Source organism: Brachycentrus maculatus, unplaced genomic scaffold (assembly GCF_059751285.1).
Source record: "Brachycentrus maculatus isolate JH-2025_06_01 unplaced genomic scaffold, ASM5975128v1 h1tg000017l, whole genome shotgun sequence".
Classification (NCBI taxonomy): Eukaryota; Metazoa; Arthropoda; class Insecta; order Trichoptera; family Brachycentridae; genus Brachycentrus; species Brachycentrus maculatus.
Window position 1 is genome coordinate 2,640,505 of NW_028280771.1, and position 13,991 is coordinate 2,654,495.

The 13,991-nt window shown below is 32.4% G+C and overlaps 2 protein-coding genes across 13 annotated transcripts in view; one reads left to right on the forward strand and one right to left on the reverse strand.

Annotated features, from left to right (window-relative positions):
- Positions 1-5,729, reverse strand: part of LOC148313211 (lipase 3-like) — a 28,514-nt gene extending 22,785 nt beyond the window's left edge. For 5 of the 12 annotated variants that reach the window (XM_088266897.1, XM_088266872.1, XM_088266819.1 and 2 more), the window contains exon 1: positions 5,578-5,729. The gene's annotated coding sequence lies outside the window, so the exon portion shown is untranslated. The remainder of the gene's footprint in view (positions 1-5,577) is intronic. The other 7 variants (XM_088266898.1, XM_088266880.1, XM_088266836.1 and 4 more) reach the window with 2 other exon arrangements.
- LOC148313208 (uncharacterized) overlaps positions 1-13,991 on the forward strand; it is a gene marked incomplete at its 3' end in the record, with an annotated part of 109,302 nt that overhangs the window by 71,694 nt on the left and 23,617 nt on the right. The gene's annotated exons all lie outside the window — the stretch shown is intronic.

Here is a 13,991-nt window from a genome sequence, read left to right on the forward strand (position 1 = left end):
ACAAATAACACATTTTTCTCTGTTAGTAAACATCTAATTCCGTTTAAACGCGAGCTTTGTGTTTAATTAATGCCATCCGCCAATAGTGGAGATTTTCGTCACTTTGCGGTCAATGCCAATATCGGATTGTTTGGTGGAATTCCTCAATTTCACAACCACTTTCGCGGAATGTGTGTGTGCAATCATTATTTAACTAGTTCAAATACTATAATATATATATATATTTGTTTTTGTAATGTTGATTTCATTTTGACCCCGAAAATTTACGACATGGCGGATTTTAAACAATGAAGTTAAATAACTATTTCGAGCAAAATGTTTCATGAAATTTAGTTTTGACGTTTTTCTTTTGTTTGTTTTCTATTCAAAGAATACTTTAGTTTTAGGGGCTTGTCTACAGGTACAGTAGTAAGGATAGGGAAGGTAAATGTGAAAAATACATCACAAACACCCAGACCAATTGAAAATAGATCGTTCATCGTAAATTTATTTTGCAATCGAACCCGCAACGCCAATTTCTCATTCTAGCGTGTACCCAACTACGGCAGGGCGCCTGCCAAAGAATAAGGATAGTGTAAAGAATACCAGGATAAGAGAAATATCGAAGATGTCGTTAGGTGGAGAAGGTAACGAAGACAATGGTGTGCGCGTGTGAGGATAATGGAACCATCCAGACTCCCCCACATTAGGGTGCAGCGACATATCTTACTAATGAACATTCTTATAGGCATATAAAGTTATCTAATTATTTTATCAATGCATTCGGTTGACAGTGTCCTATTGGGTCGATGGAAAGTGAGAGATTTCAAGGTGAAATGCTTTCTTGTTGACTTTCTCAAGTCAACAAGAAAGCATTTCACCTTGAAATGATTGAAAAAACGTATTTTTTTTTATGCAAAAACGGTGTTCTTACAATTATGTAAAATGTTACCTGGATTTAGAGAAAATTAAGTTTGGACTTAACGAATACTGGGCCTTAAGAAATCACTGAAATCGTGTACGGTAGAACGGGGCTGCTAGAACTTTGATGTGTTGAGCCCAGTACAAAAAAAATCTGTATTTGGTCTACAATAATGAACGTATCGACATGATTCATTGTTTCCCTGACAGGTACTTTCCGTGACACTTATTGTCACGATACTTCGATCGATACCACGATCTAAATATTTTTTTGTACTGGGCTCAAGTAACACATCAAAGTTCAAGTAGCCCCGTTCTACGATACGCAAATAGAAAATGAAAACACGAGATACACAGTTCACCGTGATGCAAGCGAAAACCATCCCAACACATCTCCTTGAAATGCGGTAGGTACAGATGATGACTCTGTTTTTACGATTATTTTTCCTTTACGGATTCACTTTCTAATGTTGTTTTACCGTTTTATCGAACGCTTTGTTCCGACTGATGTATAAATATAGGTCAAGAGGCTGGATCGGTAATGACGACGATATGTTTATTATTCCATTATTTCGGTCGCAGTGAGTTTTTTCGCACATTTCTGGGACCTTTGTTGGTTTCGCGTTAACAGTTTAGTGGGTCAGAGTAAGAATGTCGCTGTGTAAATTTTGATTTTTGCCGATTAATAATGGTGGTCGCAGTGTGAGAATGGTCACGACAATTTTCAATGAATCGTGATTGCGGAACGTCAAATAGACATGTGAATATTTTTAATTTTTTAAAATTCGAGTAAAAGTTATTTTATTTTTTAGGATACAAATTAAAAGTTATTTTAGTTCGTTATATTATAATATTTAGAGTGTTTAATAATAAATAAGTTTAATCATAAATTGAAAAACGAAATATTCAGTCGTCTCCTGGTAGGTAAAATGTTTCGGAAAGAATCTTGCATACATTTCACAATGGTTTATGTTGCTAAAAAAAACGTTTTTTCCACCATAGAAGCCGCCGGAGAAGTAACATACGAGAAATCTCTTCGATTTACTTATTTTAATTCAAACCCTTATCCGCACCCCAATGGTGCATAGGGCACTGCATCATATAAACACAGTGTTATCTTGATCGTTAACACATGAAGGAAAGGTGATTTAAGCATAAATATAATTTCCGAATTTCAAGAAGTGTATATTTTTTTGTTTGAATTTTTTTAGCATTAGCGACATGTAACGTCGAGCCAAACTCGACTAGGAGGTGGTGTAATAAATACGATGTCGAGCCACATACTATACTGCCACATACTGTCGAGTCATACTACATGTCGTGTGTGTCGAGCCACACACGACATGTAGTAGTAATAAGGACATTCGAAGAAGAAAAATCTACACGAAACGCGCACAATTTGACAGCTGTTTCGGCGTCATAGATAAAATATTGGAGAACACCAGAGACATCTATCTTTATCTCTGGTGTTGATTTAATCAAGTTCTAGTTGTTGCCTTTAATCTAAGTTCACATAATTTTTCGCCAATGTTAAAATGTGGACGTCAGTCACTTCAATACTCATGTGACGATTAATTTGTCGCGTCGTTCACGGAAATGTTGACTGGGCACTTTACTCGTCGTGTGTGAGGGCGCTTAGCCGTTGTCATGGTTGTTTGTAAACTGGGAGAATTAGCGATGGCAGCGTGGGTTGCGATCATGTCCGCGTCATGTCACCTGGAGATGTTTTGCAAATGAGGCATGATAACGGTAATTCGCGTTTGTTTTCATTCAGCACATACAAATTTCATTGTTACGCGTCACCGTTGATTCTGTATAATCAAGCCGTATATAAAAAAAAAACCTCTTAGAATTCCTTCGTAATATTAAAGTCATTATAAGTGTATAGATTTCTAGAAATTATTATTTGACTAACTCGGCTGTCCAAACTTAAAACACAGTACGGGACATTTTTTTATGGTACGTTTTTTTTGCATTTTTGGACTGAGTAGCATCTACTTAGTCCAAAAATGCAAAAAAAACGTACTACAAAAAAATGTCCCTTACTGTGTTTTGAGTTTGGACAGCCGTACTGTACCCGGTATGCGTTTTCGTGACTCAGTCTGGTTGAATGAAAAATAAAGAAAATAGAAAGCACATATTTCTAATATGTTTCATTTTGCAACTGCTGTGAAGCAATTAAAATATTAAAAATGTATGAATGAACAATGCAATCGAAAACGTTGAAAATGCTTAACGACAGTACCTGTTAAGAAGCACGTTGTCCGTCATGGGCAAGGTTTATTATTGCGTGTGTTGCCGTTACGTTCAACAGATGGCTTTGCCATTGTGGCAGAAAAATGTTTATTCCTGCCACAGGGAAAACAATCGGTGAATTTCTTAAGGTGGGATAATCGATTAGTAGCCCGTAACTTTATTTTCTTTAAACCCAGGTAACATTTAACGTAGTTAATTTTTTTTCTTAATACACCGTTTTCGTATTGAAAAAAATAGTTTTTCTTCGAAATAAATAAGTATATGGTTTCGTAAAGAATGAGTTGTCTTAGGGTATGGAGTTAAAAAAATATGAAAAATATATTTTTTTTAAATGTGCGCAGCCAACACGTTTGGCTTTTCGCGTAGCCGGTCGCTTACTAAATTGTATATTTAAGCGTACGCCCTTAAGGAGATTTAATATTTAGAAAACGAATATTCACATTTTTATTTCGATAAAAATACGCGCGTATTCGATCAATACATGATTTTAGAAGATTTAAGATTTTAAACTAACGACGATTTACATTTGTCATATTATTTTTTGACATGTCATCAAAGATGGTGAAGAATATGGAAGTCAAAAATTCATCATCTTTGATGAGATGTCAAAAAATAATATGAAAAATTACTCCTATAATCGGAGATAATTCAGATTTGTGAACAAGTATTTGGACACACTCAAAATGTTGTCAATTTACATGAGTACTTATATAGATTCGCAAAAATGACTAATTCGGTGCATTAAATTTCGTAACACAATGTATGCATATTAAAATGTATCAATAAATATTTTTTTTAAAAATGCATCGGGATTAGAGCCTCGATTCCCGCACCGCATTCCCAGAAATCAATACACAATCCACTGAGCCACTCTTCCGCATATTAAAAGAAAGTCAGGAATGTTCCGTTCGCACGTTTCGGTCCACTTTTTTACGCACTACATCAATGTTTGTAAATCGTTGCGGTTTGCGTACACGCCGTTCCAAGTGCCCCTTGCTGGACTGAATTGTCCATAGCGGTGAATTTAAAATATAAATAAAATAATACAAATTACCGTAAAATAATTCAGAGAATAATCATTAAAGTCGTTTGAAAATAAAATTAATTTGAGTGTGTCCAAATACTTGTTCACAAATCTGGAATTTACGCCAATTGGTAACTGGTGAAATTATAAGCTAAAATAATAAAAATGATATTTTCTGGGGTTTCTCATGTATGTGATTGTAATCCAGGATTCGGACCTCACATACTAATGTAAAAGTTTCTGCTCTATAAAAAGCTTATTTTCATCTCACGTATAGATGTCTCTAGTGAAGTTTTAGTGATTCAAGAACAAAGTTTCTAAATTGGTTCATAAATATAGAACTCACAAGAATTTGAGTAATGTCAGTAACGGATAGAATTGGTGAATGATACACGTGTGTAAACTTCCACTATCAAAGGGTGACAAATATTTGAATCTAAATAAAAGTTCATTTTTGAGATCGCGAAACAATTATACAATAGAAAAATCCAATACCAAACGATTCTTACAGAACTTCAAAAATTTGGGAACCAAATATTTTAATTAACTTCCTACGTATATTCACGTTTAAAATAGAATTGTCGTTATCTGTTTCTTGAAAAAAAAAATCGATTAATATTTCTAATAATTTCGTATGAAATAACAAATAAATTTACCCCGATATTGAACAATATCATGTATCTATTAAATTGTACTCCTTTTTTGTCCGCTTTCGCAGGGTAGTGGTTAGCACGTTTGACTATCGTGTATTTGGACACAAGTTCGATTCCTAGCGGAAAAATATTTTTTCACGTTTATTTTTTTGTACTGTAAATGTTTGTGACACAATTCAAGCTTCGTTATAAGTATTGAATATTTAATAGTTTTTCCAATTCATATTAATAAAAGTTTCAAATGCAAAATGCAATTTTATCATTAATTTTTCGCTGTTTTTATTTTATTTTCGATTATTACTTTTTATTATTATTATTATTTTTACTTTTAAAATCTTAACAATAACCTCTATTTCTTGTTAAATTCTGCATTTGTAAACAAAAATTTTGACACACTCAAAATATCGTGACTCAAAATAATAATTATTAAATTTCTCGAATTTTTTTCGCAGATAATTTGTGGCACATTTTTAAACTTAAAAAATAAAACTACTTTTTATTGGAACTTTAATTTTCTTTTTATAGGAGAAAAGTACCAATAAAAAGTGTTAAAAAACAAAGTAGTTTTATTTTATAAAGTTTTTTATTAAATCACTCAAAAACGAAAAAAAAAATAACCGAAGCGTTTTGAGTAATCGCATTTCATGTTTCTCTTAATATTTCTATTTTTTTTAAAATTTATTTTATGTGAATCATTATAATTCGATCGTAATTTTATGATTATATTATTATAAGATGTAATACCGATTTATTATTTCACTTTTAGAATTTCGTTCGTCGAACTTTCGTTTTCTTATCACACCGTTTACTAACACGATAATATGTACAGTACGTTCACCACGTGTTCGTTCGCAACTCGGAGACGCGCGCATCCGCGGAGGCGTTTGACAAGCGATAAGATGCTACCCAAATACCGAAGAGTATTTAACTCGTACGGTATGAGCGAGCTGCGCCCGCGAGATGTGCGAAGATGACGCTCGCGTCCCGGCGAAAGCGCGAACGTGGTACGTATAGGTAGCTCGCGACTCGAAACGAAAATGAGCGAGTGTTTTTGCCTAGAATTTTCACTCATGAATTACACGAAATTATAGTAACTTTAAACATAAAGAGTAAATCCACTCACGAGTAGGCATAGGCTATGAAACTTATAATGTTGAAGCCTGAGTAGGGACACGATAAACGGTGTTGCATAAGCCGTAGCTAGATTTCAGAGTCACTTGGACATTAGGTAATTAAAAGAAAGAAACGAAAATGTCGCCTACTCGGTGAAATACCCCTATTGCAAGAACCAACTGAGTAGGTACGTCAGTTGCACATGTTTTCTTCGTATAATGGCAACCCTTCGAAATGGGACTGCTGGAGAATATTTTATATTTGAATTTGGAATAATTTAATGTGGAAAAAAAATGCATAGTTTTTTCTACTCAATTTGATCCTTGTTTTCGAGTATTTTGCATTATATAGGATTACCAAATTAAAATTTCTCACGGAAAATTATAATTTTTATTCGTAATATCTAATACATGCCCCGTCAATTTGATGCAGTGCCCTATGCACCATTAAGTGCGGACGAGAGTAGCGAGAAGAATGCGCATATTAATCGTCTCACGACATTCCCAAAAGGGAAAAAGCTATTGTACTTAAAAATACATATCGTGTCAGTCGTCAAGTTGTGCCATTAATCATTCGCGATGAGTTTATAACAAGTATAATGAGATCATTATTATCATTAATAAATACTTAAGGGTCCTTTAAAATTGCAACTTGTTTCAGAAACACGTTTTAAATTTTTTATCACGCCACAAATTAATATTACCCGCCGCGTAATGTCCCACATATGGGATAACTCGTCCACAGCCTTTCTGTTGCATTTATTGCACTGCATACCGGGAAAGGTACCTAGCACTTGCTTGCATAATAATTTTTCACAATCACTTGAATTTGAAGGTTGTCACCGATCTCAAAATGCCCAAACCTGGAACGGGCATGGTCACAAATAGCACTACCTGGAATTTTAAATTAAATCTTTTAACGGATTAAGTATGATATAATATAATATAATATTCTGTACGCTCAAAAAGGATGTCATCTTATGTTCAAAACCGTATGCTGATTCGCATCAGAAATGAATGAAACGCTAAGATAAGTGTCGCCTAGTTTCAAAATCCACCAGATCCATGTAAGTCGATTTTACAAAAAATGTGAAATTCTCCGGGTATCTTTTATGTTTGAAAGATTTGTCTATCTTTAGATAAAATATTATGAAATAGAGAATTTTCCCATTTTGTTTTTGAAAATTATTCAGTATTTAAAAAAAAATGAGACGCAAACCGATAATGACGTCATCTTAATTTTTGACCTGTCCCCGCTCTCTGATTGGCCGATATGGGTCAGGGGGCAAGTTCCATGAATATAGCGGAATTTGAAATACAACGCTGTTTTTAAGTATTTTTTAGCAGGGTTTTCAAGTGTATAAATATTTTAAACCGTGAAACCTACAATTGTCATTCCGGTAGAGAATATATTTTGAAATATTATAAAATTGGATCTGGCGAATTTTGAAAGAAGCGACACATAAGCACTATTGGTAAAAATAAGAAAGGAGTGATTTGGACATGTGGAACGAATGAGCGAAGGAAGAATAGTAAAACAAAATTATAGGGCGAATACAGTTTTACAGGCGCCGTGGCGTAGATGGGTAAAGGCTCGACTGCGAAACTGGCGTCGCAGGTTCGATTCCCGCCAATTGCAAAATGAATTTGAATGAAGAAAAAAAAAATTCAATTGGTCTGGGTGTTTGTGATGTATTGTTCACATTTACCTTCCCTATCCTTACTATCTTACCCGCAGTAAAGCACGTAATAATATCGTTAAATCTGGACTATTAATATCGTCAAATAAAAGGATGGTTTAATTGAGATGTACGAAATATACATATTATATAAGCATTATCGGAACAATTAAGAAAGGAGTGTTGAGATGGTTTTTACATGGAACGAATAAGTGAAGAAATAACAGTAAAACAAATTTATAGGGCTAATGTAGTTAGAAATAGGAGCAGAGAAAGACCGAGGAAAACTTGGCATTAGAAGTATGTATATATACACACATGAGTAGGTATACACGAGTTATGGATTATGTATTACAATTGATTAGGAAGCAGAGAAAGACCGAGGAAAACTTGGGATCAACAAATATGTATACACGAGTACACACATCGCTCACTCCTTTCAAGAACGTCATAAATCAATAATCGTCAATTTTCAGCTGTGCACGTTTTCGGAATGCCCAGAAAATGACATATTTTTAACTTAATATTTACCCGCTACAGGGCAGAATGTGTCGTTTTTTACATTTTGAAGAAAAGGTATTGTTTAAATATTTTTTTAAATTTACAAAATATTTTTCAAATGGAGAAAAAAAACTTCAGGTTTTACCTAATAAGATCTGTTACACTTATTATTTTTAAACTTTAAAAACGTTCTTTTGAAAAATCAAGTTTTTTTGATTTATGACGTTCTTGAAAGGAGTGAGCGACATGAGTCACGAGTGATGGATTATGTATTAAAATAGATTAGAGAGCAGAAGACCGAGGAAAACTTGGCATGAACAAGTATCTATGTGTATATATGAGTATACATGAGTATATATTAAAATATATTAGAACATTTATATTTTGACGGACTAATAATACCAAATTTCGAGTTATTAACATACACAAAGAACCTTACTCTGCTTAAGATAATTTGGCTGTCACACATCAATGTATTCATTGCTATTGATTTATAACCCATTGTACCGCCTCTCCGAGAGTGTGCAGTCTAGAAAGTAATTATTCCGAAAATCTTGTCGCCTTTTAGGATGGGCCTTGAGCGGCGTTCCGTCCTTTGTGTCCGCGGTGAAAAATGATCGCAGACCATACACGATAGGAGGAACACCTATGGATTTTGGCACTGACGAAGCCGTATCTCGTCACACAGTGGAAAGGTATGACGGCTTGCACAAGCGCCGGACCTTCGGCCACTCAGTCAATACGACCGTTGACGATGAGGAGAGTGTAAGAAGAGTTTGTTAACACTCTCCTTATCATTTTTTTATTATTTTTTTTTAATTCTTTTGCATTTATATAAATACAGGCACAAAAAATTTATGTAATATAAATACAAAAAAATATCCCACAAGGCATGGCCTGTGTGTGGGTATACATAATATTTAGGTACAACATTTTGAGTGTGTCCAAATGCTTGTTCACAAAATCTGGATTATCTCCAATTACAGGCGTTATTTTCATATTATTTTTTGACATCTCATCAAAGATGAAGAAGAATATGGAAGTCTGAGCATTTACGGGGCTGACGACCGTCATAGGCTGGTTTAAGTGATCACTTTACACACGTGTAACATTCACCAATTCTACCCATTATTGACAACCACACTACTCTGTATATATATATATACTCTATATATATATATATATATATGAAGTTCTATATATATGAACCAATTTTTGAAACATTATTCGTGAATCACTAATCACTTTTCATCTCACCAATAGATGTCTCTAGTGAAGTTCTAGTTTTTTGAAATGTAAGATATAATAATTCTCTCTCTCTCAACCCTTATCCGCACCCCAATGGTGCTTAGGGCACTGCATCATATAAGCGCAGTGTTATCTTGATGGGTAACACACAAAGGAAAGGTGATCAGCCCTCCGCTTCAGGTACCGGTCCAGGGTAATATTGAATAAATATTAGAGTGAAAAAAACACTTTTATATTTATTTGATCCCCCCCCCCTCGGGAATCGAACCCGGGACCTCCAGAACGGTAGCCGAGTGTGCTGACCATTACACTACGGAGGCGGACAGAAAAATGAAAATATTATAAAATAATATTATACATATTTGTTTTTCTATCGAACACCTTTTGGCATTTTATTACGTAAACAATTTTTTTATGCATGAATTTTTTTTTTCAGTTTTCCTGTATGTGAGAATGAAACATGCATTATGTACAATTAAGTGTCGATAATGTAGGCATGCAATTGAGTTGCCAATCAATTTTTTGTACAATAAAAAAATACAAAATATAATTAAAATATATTTAAAATAATCATTGATAGCAAAAAAGAGAGATGCACGTTTTTCCTTGAATATTTCCTTTATGGTGGCGCAAAATTAAAGACCCTATCGGAAGATGCTATAATTTTTGCAAATTACGTCGTACGTCTATTATATTTGACATTTCGCTCACTCCTTTCAAGAACGTCATAAATCAAAAATCGGCAATTTTCAGTTGTGCATGTTTTCGGAATGCCCAGAAAATGCACTATATCCCAGCAAAAGAGGCATATTTTTTACTTAATATTTACCCGCTACAGGACAGAAAGTATTGTTTTTGCATTTTGAAGAAAATGTATTGTTTAATTATTTTTTTAAATATACTAAATATTTTTCAAATGGAGAAAAAACCTTGAGGTTTTACCTAAAAAGATCTGTTGCACAGTAAAAAGTTCAATGAGTGGCTTGATATTTATTTTTAATACATTGTATTATATTTTTAAACTTTAAAAACCTCCTCCTGAAAAATCAAGTTTTTTGATTTATGACGTTCTTGAAAGGAGTGAGCGATTTGTGAAATAGACAGCTGCGTATACAAACAGATTCAGGGTGGCATTATTTAAAATTAATCATCCAATTTTGTTAATGAATAAGTTTATTACGAAATATTTATTTTCATTTTTTATAATGGAAAACTTTATTTGGACTTTTATAATTTTTTTTCTGTTAAGTGGAAAATATGATATCCGTCAAGTGGCTGCCGCCAGTGTTGTTACACATCTGTGCCCGTTTTATCAATTTGTTTTTATACAAAAAAAAAGTTACACATCCCTGAAAGATGAGAAATACGACAATACTTTAAATGTGTCCAAATTTTTGTTTACAGTGCTGGGTTTGTTCACATAGGAGATATTTATTTATTGATGGTACGTATCAATATATTGATACTACTTATCAATATATGAATAGCTACGTATCTGTTGCTCATGTTTTCTGTTTTTTTGTTGTTGCCTTATTGCACTTATTTTTACTTTATTGCTTTAATCAACTTGTACATCTTATAACTGTTTGTTTTTTTCATTTTTTTTATTATTATTTTTACTTTAGCTCTAAATTTAATCTGCCTATAAAATCTTCTTAATTTTTGCTATATTTTATTCTTGCTGTTTACTTTTAACTCTTTTGACATTTCGCTCACTCCTTTCAAGAACGTCATAAATCAAAAAACTTGATTTTTCAGGAGAACGTTTTTAAAGTTTAAAAATATAATACAATGTATTAAAAATGAATACCAAGCCACTTATTGAACTTTTTATTGTGCAACACATATTTTTAGGTAAAACCTGAATGTTTTTTCTCCATTTGAAAAATATTTAGTTTATTTAAAAAAATAATTAAATAATACCTTTTCTTCAAAAAGCAAATACATACAACACTTTCTGCCCTGTAGCGGGTAAATATTAAGTTAAAAATATGCCGTTTTTGCTGGGATATAGTACATTTTTTGGGCATTCCGAAAACATGCACAACTGAAAATTGTCGATTTTTGATTTATGACGTTCTTGAAAGGAGTGAGCGATTTGTGAAATTTTGTATTTGGAATGTTACAATTACCTGTTTTATTTGTTATTCATTATTGTAAATGTATTTATGTTAATGTTCTGTTAAATTTCTAAATAAATAAAATGAATTACAATTTATCAAATACGATTATCGTACGACGCCATTTGCAAAAATTTTAACATCTTCCCATAGGGTGATTAATTTTGTCCCATCCTGTATATGTTAGTTATGTGTAATCATAATCACAGGCTATAAGAACTCAAAAATGAACGAACAAAAAATATGTTTATTTGTCCAGAACACTCTGTGAAAACGTCATAAATATACTAGGAATAATTGAGTAGCTATAATCGTATGGTAAAAACACAACTTATTATTTGTATGTCAAAATTAAAATACATTTAGTTTTGATGTATCCAGTGGCTACTATGGACGAAAAATCCAAATAAAATGCCGACAAACAAAACAATTTAATTATAATAAATTTTACATAAACCAAGTAAAATGATCTTCTCTCAATATATCACCGAGTATTTAAATCGTATCCTGATTGGTTAGTTTCACCGAATTAATTTGTTTTTATCATATCAAGTTTGGCTGTTACAATGCCATTAGCAAATACTAACGATTTGCCATAATCTTTACGTTGGTGAACGTAACTATGAGTGTATGAAGTGATAACTTAAGCCACCCGACGACAGGTCGCGAGCCCTGAATACCACGTTGCCCTCCAATAAATTATTTTGTGACATCTTTAACCCTTACTGGTCCAATGTCGAATCTAATTCGACACCGATTTTTTGCTCTTAGGTCTCATGTCGGATGTTATTCGACATTTTTTCATCATTAGTATTGTTCATTTAAATTCCAAGCTAACATTTTTGTTACTCGTATCTATTACAACAGTATGTGGAGCAGAGGACAAAATATTTTTCCAATTGGAATGTAACTGTCTATCTAGATTACACCTTATATATATATATATATATATATATATATATATATATATATATATATATATATATATATATATATATATATATATATATATATATATATATATATATATATATATATATATATATATATATATATATATATATATATATATATATATATATATATATATATATATATATATATATATATATATATATATATATATATATATATATATATATATATATATATATATATATATATATATATATATATATATATATATATATATATATATATATATATATATATATATATATATATATATATATATATATATATATATATATATATATATATATATATATATATATATATATATATATATATATATATATATATAATTTACACTTTACTTACATTATAAATTGTCACGTGGTACCTTTAAGGCCCAATAAACGATAAATCGCGACTTAATTTTCTTTAAACCCAGGTAATATTTGATTTAATTTAATTTTATTGATTAAAACACCGTTTTTGTATAAAAAAAATTCTCAGAAATAAATAATAAATAATTTTGAAAAAAATGAGTTACTGAAAAGTAAGGATTTAAAAAATATATAAAAATAATTTTTCAATATATGTATGTTTGAAAAAAATCAAATTACAATATTTCTAAAAAAAAAAATGTATGTAGAGACACGTCTAGCCCCTTGTGCGGCCGGTCGCATTCTGAATTGGATATTTGCGAATTCGGTTCTCAGCCCAGATTCACACGAGCGCAAAATCAAATCTAATGCAACGCATTCATGAATAAGATGAAAAACGCAATCAGTAATCAGTACGTATTGGTTGTATTTGGTTGTCACGTCGAAGAATTACATATACAGCAGGACCTCTATAATCCGAACACCGCTCTAATCCGAACGCTCACTCATGCCTTAAACACATGCCTAGAATGGGTTGACACAGCATATATTCCTGTGCCAGAGAAGATGCTTTTACGTGAATTGCGACACAAGGCTTTTTACTTGTCATTAAATAAATCTCGACCAACCAAAATATTTGACTTCTTTAAAAAAACTGAGTAAATACATTTAAAATTTCACAATACGTATTTGTTTTATTTGATAAAAATAACCCACAGATTCTCTGTACTGTAATCCGAACGCTCCACTAGTCCGAACAGAGGATAAATTTTCGGCGTTCGGATTAAAGAGGTCCTGCTGTAATGGTTCCGGGAGATGAGACTTCTCTGCACCAAATTTGGTTTAGATGCGCACACTGGTGCAAAGTGGACCAACCTCCCACCACTTTTCTGCTTTGAAGGTGTTGAACGAGTCGTCACAGCCAGCAATACTATCTTCCAATAGTGTTTGCTCTTAATTCCAAGTACATGGCCACAACATTATCAGGTCATCTTACTGGAGTTTCTCTTGACCTTGCATTCCTTTGTAATATATCAACAATTCACACGCGGTCAAATTGTTTACATGGCATGTTGGCATGGCGCCGATATGGCAATGTCGAGGATATTGCAATACGACCTATCTCAGGAATGGCAAATTTAGAGGGCGTGCAAGGACATATGAATATCT